The sequence below is a fragment of the Rhea americana genome, unplaced genomic scaffold, assembly GCF_003343005.1.
Source record: "Rhea americana isolate MKP2758 unplaced genomic scaffold, rheAme1 scaffold_2, whole genome shotgun sequence".
NCBI lineage: Eukaryota > Metazoa > Chordata > Aves > Rheiformes > Rheidae > Rhea > Rhea americana.
In genome coordinates, this window is record NW_028186149.1 from 2,529,489 (window position 1) to 2,551,651 (window position 22,163).

The 22,163-nt window shown below is 38.2% G+C and overlaps 1 long non-coding RNA gene across 2 annotated transcripts; it reads right to left on the reverse strand.

Moving 5' to 3' along the window:
• Positions 1–3,652: 3,652 nt before the first annotated feature.
• LOC146596589 (uncharacterized) lies at positions 3,653–21,089 on the reverse strand. 2 transcript variants are annotated; one of them, XR_014895689.1, is made up of 4 exons: positions 20,937–21,089; positions 17,967–18,103; positions 15,650–15,737; positions 3,653–3,862 (listed from the first exon to the last, which is right to left on the reverse strand). It is a non-coding gene; the product is annotated as an uncharacterized LOC146596589 (long non-coding RNA). The 2 variants fall into 2 exon arrangements; XR_014895690.1 differs by lacking the exon at positions 3,653–3,862 and adding an exon at positions 14,915–15,023.
• Positions 21,090–22,163: the final 1,074 nt, after the last annotated feature.

A 22,163-nucleotide genomic window follows, 5' to 3' on the forward strand; every position in this document is an offset into this window, starting at 1 on the left:
GCATTGAACTGAGGCTTAAGTAATGTGATTTTTTCCTGTTTGCCATATTTAAAGTTTTCCTAGTAACCTCAGATCCTAGCTTTAGTAGAACTTATTGTGCAGTGACGTGTTAGTGGTCAGATTTTCAAGGAAGTTCAAGCCTTTTTCTGTGGGTCTATCCTTGTGTTGGATGCGTCTGAGTTTCACAGTGTACTAGTCGTCAGTCTTTACTACCTACCAAAATTACAGTCTTTCTCTTTTAAGTATTGCAGAGCTGATTGGTAGAGTTGTGTGGTTTTTTTTGTTTTGTTTTTGTTTTTTTTTTCCTCCTATATGTACATGAGACAGAGACACAAGGAAGGAAAAAGCAGGATCTAGCCAATCACACTTTAAATCTCAAAAAGCAATCCACAAATATAGTGTCACAATTATGTTTAGGCATCTTGAATTTTGATTAATTTATATAACCAGCTGATGAAATACTGTCCATGATTAACCTTTTCATTCCCTCTTGGTACTGGCTTTGAATTTGATGTGTTACTTATTTGAGTCCTTAAGCAGATAAAAATTCTGCTGCTGTTTGGAAAATTTCTAGCTGTTGTGCTTTTTTCAGCAGTTCCTGGAAACAAGACAGTGCTTCTCTAACAACAGTGGGCATCAAACTAGAAAAGTTCAGCTCTGAAGATAAGTGATAAAATATATCATAAAAGTCTTTACAGTGCTTCTCTGTACTTTTCTTTGAATGAATTTGAGTAGTCCTCTATCTCCTTTCTTCTTCTTCTTCTTYTTCTTTTTTTTTTTTTTTTTTTTTTTTTTTTTTTTTTTTTTTTTTTTAAAAAACTTCGTATTAGCTGGTCAAGAAGTCAAATAACATTGACTAAATACGCGAACTGTCTAGTGGCAGTAGTATTCTTGAAATAGCATGATGATCTATTTTGAGTAAACTCCCAGTTATATAAGTGACTTGGTGAAGTAACAAATAGGACATTTGGTTTCCTGGGGGTTTCAAGGGAGGAAGCAAAGGGGTTGGGAATGCAGATGCTCCTGAAATTCAGTGGGAATTTTGAGAAGTGGAAGAGTCCAGTGAGAATTGGGTAGCAAAATTCAGTTCTCATTCATTTCTCTGGTATTCAGCCAACCCTAACAGTAAAACTGTTATTGAGTGGAGGAAAGAAACAACCTGAGATYTAGAATTATGCTTTTGTTCCCAGAAATACCAGGTTCTACATCTAGTTTTCTTGTTCTTTAAGTCTGTCATTTTCAGAATTGAATGTGTGCTTCTACAGCTTTTAGTAATAATGGCAATGCCAGCTGTTTATTCAAATGATGTTTCCTCATAGGTGAAATGTGGTGGTTAAATATAGCTTGACAGTCACCTGATATTCTCAGTGTTTATTTTTTTCGTTGCRGCCTGTTGAAAGACAAGAGTTTGACTGTTCATTGTCAGAAACTAATTATATTGTATGTAACTTTGTGAAACCAAATCCTATGTTCTATTAAGAAATGCAATTCTTATCTCCGAATTTCACTAATAACGTAGTTACTGCAGATAACTATGTGATAGAGACCGTTCAGGGAGCTTACAGTATTCATAAATGCAAAAGTGCCTAGAACAAGTAGGTTTGGTTTGCTTTCAGAAAACACGTACCATACACTCATATATCATGTACTCAGTTCTCCCATATCACATTTACATGAGTGAGTGCGAAGAGAACTGGGTTCATATTACAATTGTAGTTACACATTCATAGGGTGCAGGAAGTCTGCAAATGTCAAGGAACATCAACGAGCACAAGAGTAAGTTTCAGATCCCAACATCTCTTGAATGTAACTGCCTGAAGTATACAGTGCTTGGTTCAGCAGTATTAGTTTTGAAAGAAATGTACTTTCTAGGAATTTTCAAGGTGTTACTTAAGTACCCAGACTAAGTCAGAGGCAGCTGCAGAAGTCTGATAGATTTTCAGGTGCTCAGCACTTCAGAGAATAAGGATGTTAATTTTGGCATATACTCAGCACACTAGGGAGTGTAAGACTGCATTGTATCACTTTGAAATGTCTTTTCTCTGTCCATGATGAGTCAAAGTCTTTACCACAACACGTGACAATAAAGCTGGACTGCCCTCTGAATGACTTGCTTTAAAGAAGAGTGGGAAAAAGACTAGTATAGCTTGCTTTAAGTTTTCCTGAGCAAATAACARTAGTTGTAAATGGCAGAGCAACCTTAATTGTGACTACATGTAAATATAGTCATTCTGTTTAAGCAGGAAACTCAAAAACCACAGTGTCAAGCACTCAAAGGTYTTAGATTTGAATGTCTGTTTTGATCTGTTTAATGTACTGCTTATACTGGAGAAAGCTATTTCCTCTTTCATTTCTGCATACTTCAGCGTAATAGGGAAGGATGCAGGAGGAAAGAGGAAACAATTATTTCCTTCATTGTAGACCTCGCTACTGTTTGGCAAGTGGAGTGGTATTATTGAGAGTTGTTCTTGACTATATGTTCCTTTTGTTTAAGCTCTAGCGAACTTACAAATTGTTAAACCCTCCTATCACAACAGTACAATGTTGATGGTGACAGTCAAGGTAGGTTTTCCTGACTTGTCTAACTTAGTCTTAAGTACCTGAGAGAAGGTAAAGGAACAGCTTCAGGTTCTCAACGTGAAAGGAAATGAGATTAAAATGGAATAAGAGATGTGAGTCATCAAACTGGCATGCACTGTTGGATTTAGCACTCAGTTGTAGAGTTTTCTGTAGGAAAATCTGTGGTATTTTTAGCTATTGCTGTCAGTGGCTGTCAGAAAAGTTGTTTTGAGCATATGCAGATGATAATACACCAGGAAGATTTTAAAAAGCAATACATCTGTTGGGATATGGAATGTGATTACCTGTAATGGTTAAAGATGCACATGAAGGTCTATACCTCAAAATTCCTAAAACTTATTTGTTCCATGTTGCCTGATTTTGGATAACTAGAGTGGCATCTCACAATGCTTCTAATACATACCTGTTTCCAAAATTTCTTCTTTCTTCTATCTTGAAACTTAGCATATAAGAATCCTAGTCTGGACACTCTTCTCTTGCAGAATTTTGTTTCAGGAAGCTCGACAATTTTGTATGCAGAAGTCATTAAATATGAGGCATATAACTTCCTTTCTTTCTCCTAGGTTTAAGATTCTGGGGTCTAGATGCCATACCAACAGTGGGTTTCCTAAATAGATGTGATTTAATTATTTTTCCGTATTAGATTGGAAAAAATATTTTTATAATTTAGTAATTTTGTCCATTACCTGTGGAACTAAGRTCATCTTAGCTTACTTAATGAGCATGGTAATGTCCTTAGTATTCCTCATGCAGTACTGGATTCCTTTTGCTTATATACTTGAATTCTCAGGCTTCTGGGTGTGTGGTTCCCCTTCCCCCCTGAGATACAAGCATTAGATATGAAGAAGTGTAATTGATGAGACCACTTTTTTTTTTTTTAAACACTCAGAATTTACTCTAAGGTGCTAGACAACATAATGAAACTTTTTTTAAAAAAAAATACTTTCTTTTTCCTGAGCTTTACCAGTAGAGACCCTCATTGACCCAAACTGCTCCTGTGTGTATTTTCTGTTTGTGAGAATCTGCAACAGGCAGCAGCATGCTCCTGAAGAAAGATGCCAAATATAAAAAGGAGTGTTTACGGTGTTCTTTTAATCAGAGCAGCTCTCAGGAGTATGAACTGTTTTGCAGATATCCTCCTTGTCTGGACAACACTTCAGGGAGCAATTAGGCAGGAGAGGAACAGGTTGCCAGTGTGTAACATACTTGGTTCCATTTTCACCAAAGGTCTGGTAAGGACTGTCAGACTCCTTGTGTGTCTTCAGCACTGTCAAAATAACCTCTACAAAGGGGAACAAAAAATGCGAAGAGTATGTTGGGTAAGGGCATTTTCATTAATAGATAAGTGTTATTTCAGACTCTAAATCTGCTGAGCTGGATTTTGCATTTTGTAGCATAGCTACTCCCTTTGAATGAAATCAGCTCCAGAGCTTGTGGAGTTCTACATTATTTTATTTTTTTGATAGCTCACTGAACTAGATTGGCAGAGGACCAGCCACACACTCAGGAATCCCTCCCTCACCCCCTGCCATCAGCCAAACATTTGCAGTGAAGCTTCCATACTAGTATTTCTCCATTCAGAATCACATGTTGCTGGAGAATGTGCAGAAGCATCACAGAATTAAACACTAATATCTTATCAGTTTAAATATTTTCTAGTCACCTGAGATGGTTACTCATGCGGTGTGCGAAGATATGGTCCCTTTCTCATTTTATGGCATTGTTTACCACTGATATCTAATTCTGCTCGCAACATTMAGCGGAATAATTGCATCAGGGCTTTTTCAATTGTACAATTAATAGCTGCTTTTCATTTAGTCTGTAGAGGCTGTTGTTGGAGTAATAGCTGTCTTTGAAGCTAAGCTTGAAAAAGCAGATGTTCAAACTTCTCTGAGACAGCCAATAGAAAAATCCATAACCATATAAAATGAATTCTGAGACAGTAGTACCAAATTTCATTCAAATCTGTTACTCGTGTGCATTTACATAATAGGTCATTAATGTTGTTAGGTACTTCACATTGTAAAAACAGCTCTCCATTTACTTACAGGTTTGAAACACTTTGGGCTGAAACATTCCATTTTTGTGAGTTACCTCACTTCACCTTTCTGGAAATTTACAACAGAAAATAGTAGGAAAATGAGATTTTCTTCTAGCTTATCTATTAGAGACCCTAAGAAGGAAGGGCAAAAGCAATAATACTTTAGCACAGAATTGCAAACTGGACAACTGTTGTAATTGTTCAACGAGTGACAGCTGATGTTTTAATTAATTTACTTTTTTACTTTTTAGAGTATGCGTGTCTCTCTAAATGGGTGTATAAGCGTAAGCATATTCCTGCTCTGCTTGCGATACGCTTTGTGTTTAGTGTTACCTCAGGGACTGGGCAGCTTTTTTCCCTTCAGTACGATGTCTAGCAGCGTTCTGCCTGAGAAGGCAACATGGCAACCTTGTCCAGCCTGCTCTTTAGCATGCCCGGGAGGCTGCTTGCCCTGCAGGGTATTTTCACTGAGGCAGGCAAACCAATTTGTAATACATCCAGGATTTGACTGAGAATGGGAGTGAAGTGAAACTGTGTGTCTCAAACACACAGAAAYCATAAAAAGTTTTCTTTATTTGTTAAGAGACAAGTTATTTATCAACATCACTGCCTCATGAAATGCATAGTATTTTTAGTAAATCCACTAGGGACCTATGAAATATAATATGGAGATTGTGATAATTAGCAGGCCTAACATGGTTGGGCTGGAGATGGAGATGGGTTTGAAAACACAAAGTTCGTGTCTTTTGCGCAGACCTAAGAAGCAAAACTCAGGGCTGTACAGGTCAAAGGCCTGAGTCCCTCAGAGGGGAAAGTAAATCATAAACAGAAGAAAATTCGATCCTCTAGGAAGAGTCAGGAGCTCTGCTGGAAATAAAAGATTTTGCCTGTCTGAAGGCTTATCTTTTTGTTGGTGTTAACATATTAGTACAGAGATTGAAGAGAGAAAGTGCCAGTAGTCCAAGGCAGAGCTGATAGGATTCATCGCAAGGATTTCTTTTAAATTATAGTTTGCATTTTACCACCCCTCCAAAAAAACAGACAACCCCCTCTGGTATTGGCAAAGGACTGTCTTTGTAAAAGTCATCTATATGATTCTAATTATCTGCTTTAAAACTCCATCTCACTCTGGTAAAGTTGCTTTATAATATGTTCTATGCCTCTGGTTTCAACACCAAGACCTGGCCAGCCTCGCTGATAATGCGGAATAGGTAAATAGGTTTGATATTGGTGTTTCTTCTCTAGATTAAATTTTCAAGATCACTGAGTTGCATGGATATATATCCAAATTATGGCTTATTCAGTTGTGCTTCTAGAGAATTCTAGCAGATTCCAAAATTTCTACTCTTAGTTAACAATACATTTTTATGTACTATATATATATTTGCAGATATGAGGCTTCTTTTCTATTTGGATCTTCACTGTAGTTGGAGAAAAAAACTATTTGCAGCATATTTGTGAAGACTTAATACTTGCCTCAGTATGATATATAATTTTCTAGCAGTCTGTACTGTGCACGGATAGCTTTCTGAAGGAAATGTTCCTCTTACCGCAGTTYAAATATTTTTCTAGGAAGTTGTGTTTTAAAAAATATGAAAATACTGGAGATTTCTGCAATTAGTTCAATATTAGGATCTGTTTCAGGTTGGAACAGTGATGAAAGCAAGTATTACTTTTTGTAGGCAAGATGGACAGAGGATGGACATGTCCTATAGGGATCTTGTAGGGGAACTGCTTTAAAGCTAGAGATAATTAGTGTGTTTGTTTTCTCTTTCCAGGTACATCTGTGGTACAAAAATAGGTGCATTTTCTGTTCTGCTTGATGGCAGTGAGTGAGGTAGGTTAATTGATTAATGAAGAGTTTAGTGCTTCTCTTGTTCATAAAGGTAAAATCATGTTGCTTGGAGAAATGTGATGTGGATAGTATGGAACAAATTGCTATAAAAGAATATTGCTTGTTAATGCTCTGCTTTGAAGTCTCATTAAATGAGTGAGATGGAGTTAGCAGTGATGATCCCTAAGAGAGTAGAGGAAAGCTTGTGAGAAATGGTGAGCTGCCATACCCATGAGAATGCATTTTTTGAAATAGTGAGCTGTAATAAGTGTAAATACTGATTCATTGACTCTTAAAGCTTCTTATAAAGGGTCAGAATTCATACCTGCAAATCTGATTTCTCCTCACTTTTTTTTTTTTTTTTTGKTAAATGTTGAGGGGGAGAAACCTCTTTATAAAACACTATTTTAGTCTTTCCTTTAAGGGTAGGATTTCAAATGAGTTATATAATGCCTACGAAAGCTGATAGTGAAGTGTACTGTTTTGACCTTTATAATTGCCTAGTAAGTGTTTTACTGCCATTCCAATTTTCTATTCCTTTCAGTATCATTAAATTGCAGGAGAATAAGGCCAGGCAATTAAGCTATACCCATTAAATACTTCTTTCATATAGTTTTAAAAACTTTTTTTCCATGTTGTAATATTGCATTACTCTTCAGTATACAGAAAATTTGCAGCTATATTTCCTTTCACAAACAGCATAATCTTTAGAGGGTATCCCCTTGGATGTCTATCATAAACTCTACTCTTCTTTTCATTAACCAGTTCCTGGTACTGGAAGGAAGTTTGATTCTGTCTTGATCAYGGCACTCTTAAAAGTAAATATCCTTTCATTTCTAAGGTCCTTGTTGTCAGTGAGTTTCAAAGAAACAATTCAAAGACCTTTTAGCAATAACTTGTTCTATTAAGTTACTTCTCTGTAACATTTCACCAAGAGTCAAAGGGCAAAGGTAAGATCAAGCGTTTGGAGCTCACAATCTGCTAGATGGGTTTCTAGCATTTTGAGTCAGAAAAGTTAAGATCTGACACAACTAAGGCCAAAATACACTAAGTCAATGGTGAAGTTGCACGTATACACCTATAAGCATAATTTCAACTCTTAGTATTGACTGTGATGCTGGAGACTGAGCTGGCTTCAAGCTCAGTCAGAACCCACAGCTATCATCAAGAAATGTTTTGGGAAGGGAGAAGGATAAAAGCCCTTTCCCARTTCCTGGACTTTCCTTACAAAACTTCTGCAGGAATTACTACCAGTRAAAACATTTCACTCCATGGTTTTTGCTCTAGAAAGGAAATTTTATGAAATTACTTCTAATTTGCTTTCCTTTCCTGACCTACTCTCCGTTTTATGTTCCACCATCAGCAGATGCACAGATAGAAATTTTTTTCCTGAGGTTTTTGTCTAGGTTACAATSCAAGTAAATTCGGTACATTTCCAGTAAATTCTGGCAGCAGAAGCTGTCTTTCTCTGCTGCTATAGACTGTGAAAGGTCTACAGGATTTGTTTGGATTGCACAGCATGGGAAACGAGCCTGATGTGGAAGTTGCAAAACTGAGTCAATGTATGTCYAATTTTGTACTTCTTGCTCAGGGGAACTGAATTTCTGATTCCTTTATCCGTGCTGGACACCCTTTGCCAGAGCACTACTGAATGTGAAAGTAGGTGCTCTAAGGAGTATCTCAAAATGTCATGCACTGAGAAAGCRTCTGAAGGCTGCAGTACATAATGCTGTGATATTAATGAGTTTTCTTAATCCCACAAAATATTGTTAGCTTGTTTAGTAAAATGYAAGTATGTTCAAATTTCATAATCTCTCAAGAATGTTTGACTGGGAATTAGGCTTGAAAGAGCTTCTGTGGAAACTTGGAGTCAGGAAGGGAGGATAAATACTGGTGAGCTATAAATTAAATAGCAGATACATTAAGGGTCAGTATTTTAGGCAAATAACTTATTTATCCGTCTTTGGATATCAGAAATTTATTCCTTGGTGTCAGTGTAGCACTTCTACAGAAGTGCCAGAAGTAGCGCTTCTTTCCAGCAGCAGTAAGAAAAATATAAAAATTCTGAAGAACAGTGCATTTTTCGTACTCATGGGTTTTCTCTTTAACTCCATATGGGCAGAAGTTCTTCATGTGAGTCAAAATCATGTATCATTATATAGAAGACTTCTGCTTCACCTATTTGTGTATTTTATATATATTAATATGCAACAGGTTTTGTCCTAAAAAAAAACAGTTCTGTTATCGCATCACTTTACCTCTTTTATGCACATTCTGGAGCTGAGCTTTGTATTTTAGGGCAATTATGGATGTAGGAAAAGAAGTGCTGCCACTGCCCTATTACAGATATCTAAATGCTTTATTGAAATGTGGACTACAGTCTTGATAAATTAAATGTATTAATACACATGTGAAATACATGGTGAAATTAATGACTGGCCTAAAAGTAGCATAGAACAATGATTGTCCATGCTTTTATCTTTTCCATAAATGCTATGTTCACGATGTTCACTAAGGTGTATTTTTGGAGATTAACAGTTCAAGCATTTTGTGATCTAAATCCCATCCTATTTGGGTGGGAAAAAGAGCCATCATGACTGACAATGAAGATTAAGTCTAATCACACCTCTTATTCTTCAGTAAAGTTTCTATAGCCTTAATAGGTAGTTGTAGTCCAGAAGGATAACCAAGCAAATAAAAACAAAAAAACAAAAAAACACCCCCCCCCCCCAAAAAAAGAATATTTGGTTTATTTTTCTATCCTCTACTTCCTAAAGTTACTGTAAAAGTCACTACCATTTAAATGACATGGAAGGAGATTGTAATATGTCATCACTACTGAATGCACGCAAATCAGAAATTCTTAGAATTGTCACTAGAATTGTCACAGATGTGCATAGAACTAGCTTCCAGTGATACCTGTCCAACTGCTGCTCCTTTTCCCACAAGTATATCTTCATTTTCTTTGATCCAGTCCCATCACACAYGGTGCGATGTACTTGTTGAGGCTTTCCCCTGCCCCCAACATGACTGCAGTGCTTCCAGATGGTCCCATTCTGCCTCTTAAATGTGCATGTGGATGCTAGTGAAGAGTATGATGGACATCCCAGGAAGGCATTTTATGAATCTTCTGCATTTGCTTTAACTCATCTCTACAAAATCTGTTGGTGAGATATCTCTGAAGGTAACTTTCAGGAATTATTCTTCCATTTCCAGTTCTATCCATTGAAAAGGGTGACTCTGGGTAACCTGGATGTCAGTTTCGCAGTACTCTGAGGTGGTGCCATTGTTCAAATGGGAGGTAGTCTGTGGTTTCCATTTTATATTTTGTCATAGTTGTTTTTCTCCTGGAGGCTTGGAAAAGATAACCTACATTCCTACTATGAGTAAAATATGTCTGTTTAAGCATCTACAGTATCAGTCTGGGATCCTTAAATACTCCACAGGAAGGTAGATGTAGGTTTGTGAGCCCTCTCAAGGCTCCACTGACCATATGGGGAGTGCAGGCTTCTGACTGGGACACCTGTATGAGATGGCATCAGTATTCCCCAGATAGATCAAGTTGTGTGTGTTTAATCACGCACATATCTGTAGCAGAAACTTGGATAAAATCCAAGTCGTCTTATTCCTACAGCTGCGGTCTGTCCAAATTCTGAAGGAGATGATTTCTACGGATTGGGATTGATGTAGTCTCTTGTTTCCAAAAGCAAGCTTTCACGCTTTTCTGTGCCATGCATTCATTTAATAGCAGTGTGCACTCCTATATTCTTCAACAAATCAGTGTATTTAGAACTTTCATCCTACCCATCTAGCATGATAAACAGTTCTTTTCCAACAATGTTCACATCATGGAGCCAGTTTTCCTCTGAATGTGTTTGGTAACCCCATTAATGTTAGTGGGAGTTACATGTGTGTCTCCAACATCTCTATGACAATTGCTAATTCAGTGTGTCCATTGCATAATTTCTGTTTCAAGCCTGATGCAGTCTTTGGACCCTTAAATTAATCTTAAACCATGTTCAAGAATTACTTTGTTGCCAATTCAAATTACAACCTAGTAATTTTAGCAGAATTATATTTAGTTGAGTAAGAAATTAAAAGATCAAGATGGTAGTAAGAAGCTGTTAGGATTCATGTCCCATTTGCAGCTCTTAAATACATAATCTGAGTATATGAACCTGAGCTAAAGCAAACAAGCTGATCAAAACTTCAAGCTAAGGCCTGATGAACACCTATAAAGAATTCTTAGCAGTCAAAATTTATGTTTGTGTTCAAAGTTATGTCATGAACAATGCTGCACCTTATATCAGATGCTTAAAACTGGTGTGCTTGGGGAGATGTGAACAGGATTCTTTCCTTGACAAGAATAATTATATCAACTCTTCTAACAGTTCCTAGTGTTTTCCTTTTATGGATGTTTATAATAATTCTTATGAGTCAGTAGATAAAAATATTCATTAATAATAGTAATTTCTTTCTATGTATATTTTGAAAATTGGGCACCTAACATCAGTAGGCAATTCTGGGAACTGGGGAGTTGGTTGATTGTCCCATCTTTGTATTAATCTTTGGTCTCAAGTGTGTTGTGAATTTGAGTTCCAGTGGTTAATGCTTTGAAAGGGAGGACAAAGTCTTGTAATTTTCATCACTGGGGTTCATTTTAATGGAATGTTCCTCTGAATTTCAGTTGTGAGGGTAGTAGAAGCCATGGTTGACACCAGCTACATCTCTTAGTGTCTTCTTGCCTCTCCTTTCTATGCCTATAGTAGTTTTTATTACATGTTTGAGTCTCTCTAGTTTCTGCTCTGTTTCTTAGGTGGCATTCTCAGACTTAGCACAAYAACCCAGAAGAAAGTTTACCTTGATTTTTTCAGCATTAAACTACTTCTGACATCATCTCCACCTTCAAGAGACGTGAACATTCTCTTCTGCTCAAAGGCTCTTGCAAACTGAGCAGTGTGTGTGTATATATATATATAATAAAATGTATAATAAAATATACACATATACACACACACACACACACACACACACACTTCTCCACCTAAAAAAATTTATGAATTTGTAAAAGCTTTTAGTTATTAAAAATAGTAGTTTGCTTCTTTTCAAACCAAATGAAATGTCCCAAGATTACTACTCAATTCTATGATTTCTTTTTTTGAACAGTATTGTTGTGCCTTTGCATAGGTGCGAAAAATAAATTAGCAGCTTGCAATTCAGCAGAAATTGGGGATGCAGTCAGGTATTTTATTGTTGTTTCATTTGGTAAATGAACATATCCTATATCTCAGAATAATAATAACACAAGAGTAATGCCCACTTGAAGACAGCTCAGATGAGACTTGCTACAAAATTACTGCCCCCTGTCCAAAACTGACTGTTCCAAGGGCTCTTTTTCGTTGCTTCATAACCGGTTGTCTTCCTGCATGAATTCTAAATTTTATGCTAAAGACTCTGCCCTTCTTGCTCTGTTCAATGAGATCCCATGGGTTAGAAATGTGAGTCTTGGCTTTTTTTATTTTATTTTTCCTTTTCTTTTCTTGTAAGTATGGTTGCTCTGCTAATCAGTCAGCTCCTCAAATGTCAGGCAAAAGCATGGTTACTTGTCAAAGAGCAAAACTTTCCCTGTAGGAAACCCTGATTATTACATATCAAGAACCACTACTGTGCCCTTTACCTATAATTGCATTGATTCTTTGGCTRTTCAAATGGATAGCAAATTAGAAAAATCACATCACCTTAGTCTGTCACAAACAACTTCTGGGCTGTCTCTACATGCCATGATGGTTATTTAGAAGTGGGATATATTGCTTTTCTGCACAGCTCTCTAAGTAGAGAGCTATGGACCATATGCAACTGTACCAGCAATACTGTACATTTATAGGTCTAGCCTGTTCACCAAAAGGGTATAGTTTCACGATATTTTGTAATGCCTGACCTTGTTAGGAGTAAGAGCATTTTGTTAGTAATGTGCAGCTTCAGTTATATACTGCTGAAGTGTCCTAAATCAGCTATCCTGAGAAAGATTTGAAGTGATTCCATTTTTCTCCAAAAAGCATCAAAGACGCTGCAGATTTCCTGTAGATTCTGGTACAGAAGTGTCCTGTCTTGATGCATTAGTGATTCTGTTGTGTGCCAGTTGTCTACTGCAGAATTACCTCCAAAACATCCATATAAGAAGTAGTCTTGCCTGCTGTATAAAAAATGTGTTGCTAATTGTGTGGGTGGCATTTCTCAGGCTGTCTGGGAGTGCCAGGARCCATACTGTATTATTTTTAAAGCCTCTGCAGGGCTGAATAATCTGTTCTGTAACTATAAAATAATAATCTGATTGTAATGACAAGAGAAATAAAGTTCCCAGCTATCTTCGTACAAAAATGTGGTCTTGTTGGGTAGATATTTCCAGTATTAACAAGTAAATAAAAACAATCCATTGTTAAGAAGTACTGATAATTTCAGTGACATCCAACAAGAGTAATTGCTAAAAATCAGTTAACTAGGAAACAGGCAGCCTTTTCTGTGTACAAGTCTCCCCCTCCAGAAGGAGGAGGTAAAGGTAACCRGACTGATTTTTCTCACTCCCCTCAATACTGCCCTTACTGGCCATCGTTATATGTGCTTCAAGCAACACAAGATTCAGAGGTGAAAGGGTTGATGACTTAATCTGTATAAATATTTGTTAAAAATAGAGTTCCTGTGAGGTTGTTGCTTTTGCTTTTCCTATTAGCTACGATGACTCAAGTTCACATAGCATCATCTAAGATATTCATGACTTGAGTATGTCCATGTCTTTTCAACTGGGCTGGGTGTGTTTTGTTTTATCTGGTGAGAGGAATAGAACCAGTGCTTGTATTCTGTAGAAATTAGTCTCTTGATCTGAGCCCTCATGGAATTAGCATTCTGTTGAATAAAAGGCAATTTGTTAGGGAACTCCAGCAGAAGCTTTGTAATTTTCAACAAGCAGTACAGTGTCAGTAGCAGAGTCTGTGCAATCAGCCACAAGGAGGAAAGAGTGGAAGAAGGGTTAAGATTCCATTTATGTCTAGAGTTAAAGAAGATCTTTCTAGACTTTCAAGAAAAATCTTGAGACTGTTTCTATGAAGTCTATATGTTAAGTTACTTTACTCAGATGGAAAGGTTCAAATGAGATTTTTTTTACTGGAAGCTCTGCTACAAAATTGCCATCAAAAATCATTATGAACTATTACTTGTGCAGCAAACTTCAAAGATGATTTGAGGAATTTTTATTCTTAGGGACTATATCTTCACTTACTTTACTAGACAAAGTTAGAGCTTCTGAAAAGTTTTCTGTTGGTATATGCGCATATATGACACGCTAATATTTGTATGCAAAACTCAACCCAGTGTTGTCTGTTCATATCGAGTCTCCGTAATCACCTCACAGACTGGTATTAGCAGTGATAGGAACACTGTAAGTTGTGTTTACCGTTTAGATTTAAGGTCCATCCTAATTAATTTGTGGTTGTTTTTTAAGAAAACACAGATTTGTTAGATGGAATTCACTTTATACTGTGGTTATGTATTGTTAAAGTGGTAGTATGTAACTTGTCTTTTATAGCTCTGCCCCAGTTTGTGTTTTTGAACTAGGAGTTTAAATGGCGTACTTGATTATATTAAAGACAAAAGACATGGAACAGGAAAGGAAGTTCTTTTATCAGGTGATATATATGATATAGACCACTAGAGCCCCGTTAGATACCTTGTCATAATCTTTGTTTTAACATACATATTTTTGTGTTAGTTCCAGGATGTCTGTGATCTCTTAAGGAACTGTTTGCAGTCAGTGTGGATAGGCTGCAGGAAGAAGTGTGACTGATAAAGAAAACATCACATTCATTGCAAGAAATGAGCATATAGCAAATAGTGCACAGGAAATTATTAATTCCCGGAGTTAAGGATTCAACAAACTTTCATTTAAGCACATTTTGTCTGCTAATTTGTACAAATGCTACATTTCATGAAATTTCTACATAATAGCCCTTTTATTTATTTGGGTCAGATTTGTGTGACCAGGTGTGAGATAGAAATGTGCATTATTCAGCACATGGCATCTATTAAAAGATACTAGAGAATATATTAAGAATGATGGGGGTTCATTAGGAAGTTTAACCTAGAACCTTCTTTTATTATGCAATCTACGTTTAATTCTTCTTTATCAAATTAGTGTAAAGATGACAGGCTTGGGCATTCCTTACAATTTGATACATTATTGCTTTAAATTTTGCTTAACATTAACTACTTGGGTTTCTTGTATCCTTCATAAGTTTCTTAAAGATTGCTTGGATGCAGCTGCTTGGTTTGTAGAATTTCTTTTGCTGTTTAAATGTRGTTGTGTCCTAGAAACTTTGTACTACAAAGGTTTGGGGGCTGAACTGAGAATATATGTGAGATTTGAAAACTTAGGTATCTTTACAAATTCATAAATATCACACTATATATGAATCTGTATGTGAATCTTTTATTTGAAGTATTAAGAAAACAACAACAAAAAAAGGCAGGCCCTGTAGCTGGAGTCTCATAGAAGAAATAACTTTTTGCTCTCATTTACTGTAGGGGGGAGAGAGGAATGATTACTTGCAGGGTTTTATCTGCCAGASTAGTTGTTTATCCAAAATTTATTAAAAACATCCAGAAGGATAAAAGCTTTGTTCTTGTCTTTTTGTGAACATTACTGTAAGTTTTTTCTTTACTTGCTTTAAACTTTCCATCCAGAATTCTTCTAAATATCCCTTTTGAAACTGCCATAACAGCATGTTGGCTCAGAATGGATTGAACAGTTCAACAGAAATCAGAGAGGATAGTATGCATTGTAGAAGACTACTATTTGCATTGATTTCTCGTCATAAATAGCTTCATGCCATGGAACAAGTATGAAAGGTAGTAGCCAAGAAGGAAAAATGGACTTGATTTTCAAACAAAGGTATTGGATTGTGGGACTGATAAGAAATCCCCAAAGAGGTGAGGCTTGAGAGATTGATGCAGCTAATGTCTATATGGCTATAGGTAGTAATGCCTTAGGTAGTGGTTGATCTCTTATTGACCATTTATTCCAGGTTTAAATAAACTTATTAAGGGCTGTTTTAGCCTCATATCTTTGTCTTTTTTTTTTCCTCCTTTGTTTCCCCACTTATCTAATACTACGAATGGTGAGAGAACCACAAGATCTCACTTACTCAGTGTCCTTTTGTCCGTCARTACCAACAGCAGAATGTGTGAGAGATCATTATAATTCAGATGAGTCAATGCCGCTGCTTCAACTGCCTGAAATGTTTATGATAGATAATGTTATTTAGATCTTTAAATGTTTGTCTGAAGATTCTGGCCAAAAACTTCTAAAGAATCATCAGTAGGCCAACACTTACTTCATGTTGTCTTTATGCAGGCTGGGAATGAATTTCCTCTTGTTCAAATTATTTAACCTTTGTGTAGTTACTGCATTTATAAAATGGAAATTAGAGGGCTCTGTGAGATACCATTTACATATATATGTATGTTGTATTTTCACAGTTCTCTGTGGAAGGAAAATGCTACACTAGAAAAACTCTGCTGAGAAAAAGCAACCAGGAGACTTACTCAGCTACATCATACAAGGGGAAATGAGCATCACTCCGTCTCTGTCAAACTCTGTGCAAGTCAAGGTAAATAACTGTGCCTTGAAGTAGGGAACAAATCAAAGTAAAGAGAATCTGGAGCTGAACTAGTAAAATGAACTTTCTTTATACCTAAATGTTGGTGAGTTTAGCCCTATTCCTGATRGAAATATTTCCCCCTCTTCTCTTTAAGCATGTACATAATTCCTGATTAAGTATTAGATTTTTGTCTGAGACTTTGTTGTTGTTTGGAGGAGGAGGGGTGAACCAGCAGCATTACAGAAACATACATATATTCTGAATTTAAATATTATAAAAAGAAAAAGGCAAGCTTAGAAAAAGTAAAATACAGGATTYATAAATTGCCAGCTATTAATTTTACGAATGTAATATATTTTAGAATAAATGCAAGTGTATAAATTGAAATATATAAAATTCTCTCAAATGGTTTGCATTTTGATTAATGTCAGCATAACATTTGTGTAGTAAAAATAGCTCTTGTGTAAAAGCTGTCCCTTGTTAAAAGTATTTCTTCTTCAGTTACTGCACTATCATTATTTTACATCTTGTTTTTGTATCCTTTCAATGACAAAAATATATTTTGCAGTAGTTTTGGTCAATGGTAGATAYATTTAATTACTGAACTGTAAACATGCTTTATTATCCCATAATGCCTGTGACAATGAAACTGAAAAGTAAACTAAAGCTGCAACTCGAATGTTATTCCCTTTGAAGTGAAATTCTGCCTTTAATACTAATGGAAACTGGATGAGTGGTTTCTGTGCTTTGGAAGATATTATATCAAAATATATCTGTAAAACTCCATACATCTCTTGAGAAGAAACTGCTAACTCTTCAAAGCGTGATTCCAGAGTCCTCAGAAGTATAACACTGCATTTAAGGAAAACTGCACTGCTATTGCTGTTCTGCTATGACTGTGTTAGCTGGATTGAAGCTAAATCCGGTATGTTTGCATATCCTACAGTCACGCTCTTAACTGTAACTTAAGCATACTWCAAATCTTAAACATATTTGTGACTGTCAGGCTTGTATCTGCAGTTATTGTAATCTTACATTAAGAGAGTGATAACACCAAGAGGATTGATTTGTTGTTGCTTTGGATGTTTACATCTRTGCAAGGTTGTCATTTTAGTAGTGTTTTGTAGACAATCTGAGAAGCTGTAATGGTGTCGGTCATACCTCACTCTTTATTTCTGGATTACAAAGTTCAATACTCGCACAATTTTACTGCTTAAATTCAGGTAATCTCAAATCACTGTGTTCTTATATCTTTGTTCGGCCAAGTATTCAATTTTAATGGGAAACTTAAATGCTCTTTCGGATGTCCTGTGCACTCAAATCAGCTATATATTTTTAGCAACAGATACGTTATAGAACTGTATTTGGGTTTGATTTTTCCCTCTCCAAGTGTAACAGCTTTCATTGTTGGAATCCAAGCTATGCTGTAGAAGTAATGTGTATTGGAGGGGGAAAAAAAGTGAAAAATAGGCTGTTGGCAGTTGTAAATGCATATTTAATTACTATTGCAGTGTGCTTTCCTTTGAAAAAATTTTAATCAAGAYCTATATTATTTGGCGTATCCTTTCTTTGATTGAATAGCACTGGTTATTCTGCCAAGATATTTTACACAATGCAAAATGTTCCTGTGTTCTCTTTGGGTCTGGTAAGATTCGTCTTTCCTCAGTAAACATGATAGAAAAGGGAAGGGAAGAACCATCCATCCTTCTTTCTTTCCTTTCTTAACCACAAACAACCTGTTTACCATTCCATCCCTGCCTCTTTACCCTTAGAGGGTTTTTGCGATATGTTTTTATTTAACTTGCACTTGCTTGCAGCATAGCTTTTAATATTTGTGCAGGCTGTGAATGAGGAAACTTACCTTAGATCCATTGGACTGGTTTGTGCCTTTCAACCTTCTGTACAGGTGCTTCCACACATCAGGTTCACAGGACACGTGTAGGAAGCTTACTGGGGATATGGTATTTCCAGTATCATTTTATTTTTTCATTTTTCATTCTGATAATAACACAAGGAGGTTCTTAAGGAATCAAGCTGTAGCAACAAGCTGATTCAGGATTCTGTTCTTCATCAAATAGCAGACAACAGCTCTTATACCCTTCTTATATCTTCATTTAACTAGGGCTCAGGGTAATTAAAGGAACACTACCTTTAGCACCATCCCAAAACCTAGTGTTCTTGACAATTCTCAAGCATTCAGCAAAACATTTGGTTGTGTACATGAGATCATGATAGTGCTGTAAGTAATTAAAAGGCTGGTACTTCTGCAAGCTCTGATGTTCCCTGGGATGTTTTGTCAGTATTAGATTAGCAGAAGAAGAATCACCAACACACATTCTGAGGAGCTCTCTTCTGTATTTACTTACATATGAAGATAAGACACCTTGGAGGCAAGAATACSTAAGTCAAAAATTTTAGTTGAGTGATGGTCAATAAATGAGCTTGATCTTATGGGAATATTTTTCAGCTTGCAGTAATTTACTTAGTTTGTGATCAGTTCTGCTCTGATCCAGGGCAATGCAAGACAGGTGATGAGGGACAATGCTATTCCAATGGTTTTTGTGAACAGACAAGAAGTCAGATCACTTTCACTATGACAGGAACCTGTCTGCTTGTGGGGCCACTCAGCTACCAGGATTAAGGAACACTGCAGAGCATCTGCTGTGAAAATACTCCACCTCCTCTCTCCATATCCATGTATGGTCCCAGAAGTGATGCAGTAGATTTTGCAAGGGATGTTACAGTCATATGCATTCTTGCCTTCTCTAAAAGCCTGAAAATTCAGGATCTCAGAATGATTTCTTGATCTCTGACTTACTGATCTGTGTGGACTGCCGCACTCCTACCTCCTGAAGGGATAAGAGGAGAGGATGTTCAGACAAGAGGATGCACACTACTTATTGCATTTCTTTGGACTAACAAATTTTGGTTCTTGGATGTTGTAAGACTGCTGTCAGCGGAGATGTTACAGATTGTGTTCTACTAATGTAGAACATAATATCCCCTAAGTATGCGAACAGTTCATTTAGTTTTAGCCTGTCTGCATTTCTGCATTTTCACGTTTYGTGAAACATGCTTGTTTACCCACAATAGTGGCTTTTTTTTAATTTTATTTTTATTTTTTTTTAGTGGCAAGAAAAGATGGAGAATAGAGGAATTTCAAGCCTCAGTGGGAGAGCCTCACCCTTCATGTTACTAGACACTGCTTTCCTTTGCTCAAGTAGAGCTAAGCCTTTCAGATTTTTGCTAGGATTATATCTGGCTTTGCCTGAAAGAGAGGACTGGTCATTTTCTTCCAGCAGTTATCTAAATGAACCTCTGACTTTATATTATCAGTTTGCCATATTCTAACACTTYGATCAAACTTAAGTTTGATCCCTGGAGCTTTTATAGCTTCTGTGACTTATTTTAGAAGTATCTTCAGTCCCAAGAGCTCTGGAGTAGCCATTGGAGAATCTTTTCACATATTGACAATAAGATTCTTTCGTGAGGTGAATAGAACAGAGCTCTTTCAATAGAGCTCTACCAAAATTTGTTTGAACATTTATCTTCTAGCTTTGTGGAGCGTTCACTGTTCAGGAATCACTAGTAGTAGAACACATATGGACAATCACATCAAAGCAGGGAAGGTATTTCATGAATTGTGGTTCTTTTCAAATGTGTTATTCATATGTTTCACAGTTTGTTTATCTTTGCCACACTTAAAGAATGCTGGACTTGCTGTTGGTGAAGAAACAAATAAACTGTTCTGTTCCTGCCTTTTATGCATTTGGGAGGAAYTTAGCACAGCTGAGAACTCTTTTGGCCTAAAAAATCTACAATGATGACTAAAGAAATACTGTAAGGACAGTGAAGGAAGGAGAGGCAAATAATGAGAGTTAATCTTATGTGGGCCTAAAATATAGTACTGGGCAAAAGTGGTTAAGTGGTTCTTTGCTTGTCATGGGTTGTATGCCAAAAGCTAGTAGTCCATTGTATTTGCAGCAAAAGGTTAGATATGGAAGAGTTGGAAAATTTTTTCCTAATGTTTTAATTTTTGTCTTCCTCAGCAGCTGTAAAAAGAAGTGTTTACATTTTTTTCAAAAGTAAGATTTCCTTTGGGGGTTTTAACACTATCCTCAATTGATATTTGGGGTTCTAGTAGAGACTTAATAACAAATCCATTGTTTAGATTTTATTCCCTAAATATCAAACCTGCTTATGATGTTGAAGTGCTCATCTGCAAAAAGAAGTGCCTTCACACATGCCACCAGCTGTGCTGTGTTGGTGCAAAATATTTTATGACATTTCATTTACATCTGATGACTCCTTTAAAAAAAAAAAAAAAAAAAAAAAGAAAGGCTTGGTGCTGCTACACCCCTCACTGATTGCATGTCACCTATAGCAGACTAATTTCAGTTGGGAAACCTCAGTGTTCCTGGAGGAGGAGGTAGCTTTTCCTGACAAGTATAAAGTATGCCTGTACCTGTGTGGTGTGGGTTTTTTCTTTTTGCCCGCATGTTTTGCTTCATGTCTTGGTTTTGCATGTTTATATTCTTCTTTATGATGTTAAGTGGCAAAAGGGGAATGCTTGGATCTATCTGGAGGCATATTCTTTGATGCATTTTATTTTCTAATCTTGTTATTGGAGGAATGGAAGTGAAAGACAGCTTTGGGGTGAGAAGGGCTTGTTTTAATGGAAGGACAATGCACCGGTGTATATACTAGAGTAGCTGGGTACTAGGTTATGGGAGAAGTTGCTGTAGTAAATTTTTGTCACCCTTTGAGCAAATAATAATATGAAGCATCAAAACAGAGGGCATGTGAAAAGTAGTAACTTAGAGTGACGTACCCAATTTGCCGAGATCAGCAGCGGGCAGGCTGCAGGGCCCGGCACAGGAATGGATGCGGGGGGGGGGGGGCAGCCCCTTCCCGCTCGGCCCCGGCGCGGAGCGCGGCCGCTCCCGCTGCCCCAGGGGCCGCCGGCGGCTGCGGCCCAGGCCGGGCCGTCCTGCGGCAGCGAGGCCGAGCAGGGGCGGGCGCGGGGACGGCTCCCGCGGCTGTGCCGGCGGGGCAGGGCGGAGCGGAGCGCGGCGCGGCGCTCCGGGCCGCTGCGGGCTGCCGAGGGGAGGGCCCTGCGGCCGGTGACTTCATGGGAAGGAGGCGGCGGCGGGAGGTGGCTCTCGCTTTCCGTCTCCCGGAGCCGTCTGCAGGGCGGGTGAGAGGCGGCCGCTCTGCCTGGCAGCGCGGGCGGGGGGACCGCGGTGACGGAAAGCAGCAGCTGAAGGCGACGGCAGCGGCTGAGTTGACTTCCTCCCTCCCGGTCGGAGGAAGATGGAGCTCGGTTAGGAAGCGCTTGTGGGAGGTGTAGCGGCAGCAGGTAAGAGCTGCTGCTTCCTTCTCCTCTTCCCACGCCCCGCCTGGCTGGGTGCATGGCCGGGGCGGGTCGGGGCGGCCCGTGGGCCGCTGTCATTGAGCGGGAGGTGGCACAGGTGCGCCGGCCCGGCCCGGCCCGGCCCGCAGCGCTGCCCTTGCCTCGCTGTCCTTGCTTCCAGGCTACCCGCTCCGCCCCGGCTGCAGCGGTTCCCGCTGTGCGGGGCTGCGGGCAGCCGGGGAGCAAAGCCATCGGCCGTAGCCGCTAAAGGCAAAGGTGGCTGTTAGGAGACTGCGTGTCCCGGGTTTCTGTGGCAGGGATGGTGGCAGATCTCTCGACTCTGCCCCCGCCCCGTCTCCACCAGCTCATTGATGAGCTCCGGCAAGGGCTTCTGCATTGCAGACTCTCGGCCCGGCTTCGCTCCGGCGTTCGCGGCTTTATCTGATGAAAGGAGCCTGCTCCTGGCCGGGTGGTCCGGTCCTCTCGGGCAGGAGGCCGGTTTAGGCAGATGATTGCCTTCTCCTGTGGTTCCTGCACCTAATCAGGTTATCTAGGGGATCAATCTCATTCAGAYTGGTATTATATGTATGTAGTATTTGTTTTCTCTCAGCGCTACAAAAGGGAATCTGTGTGAATAAGCATCCTTTGGAGTTTACAATGTGAAATATTGTGCAGTGAAATATTGTGCATATAAAACATAATGCA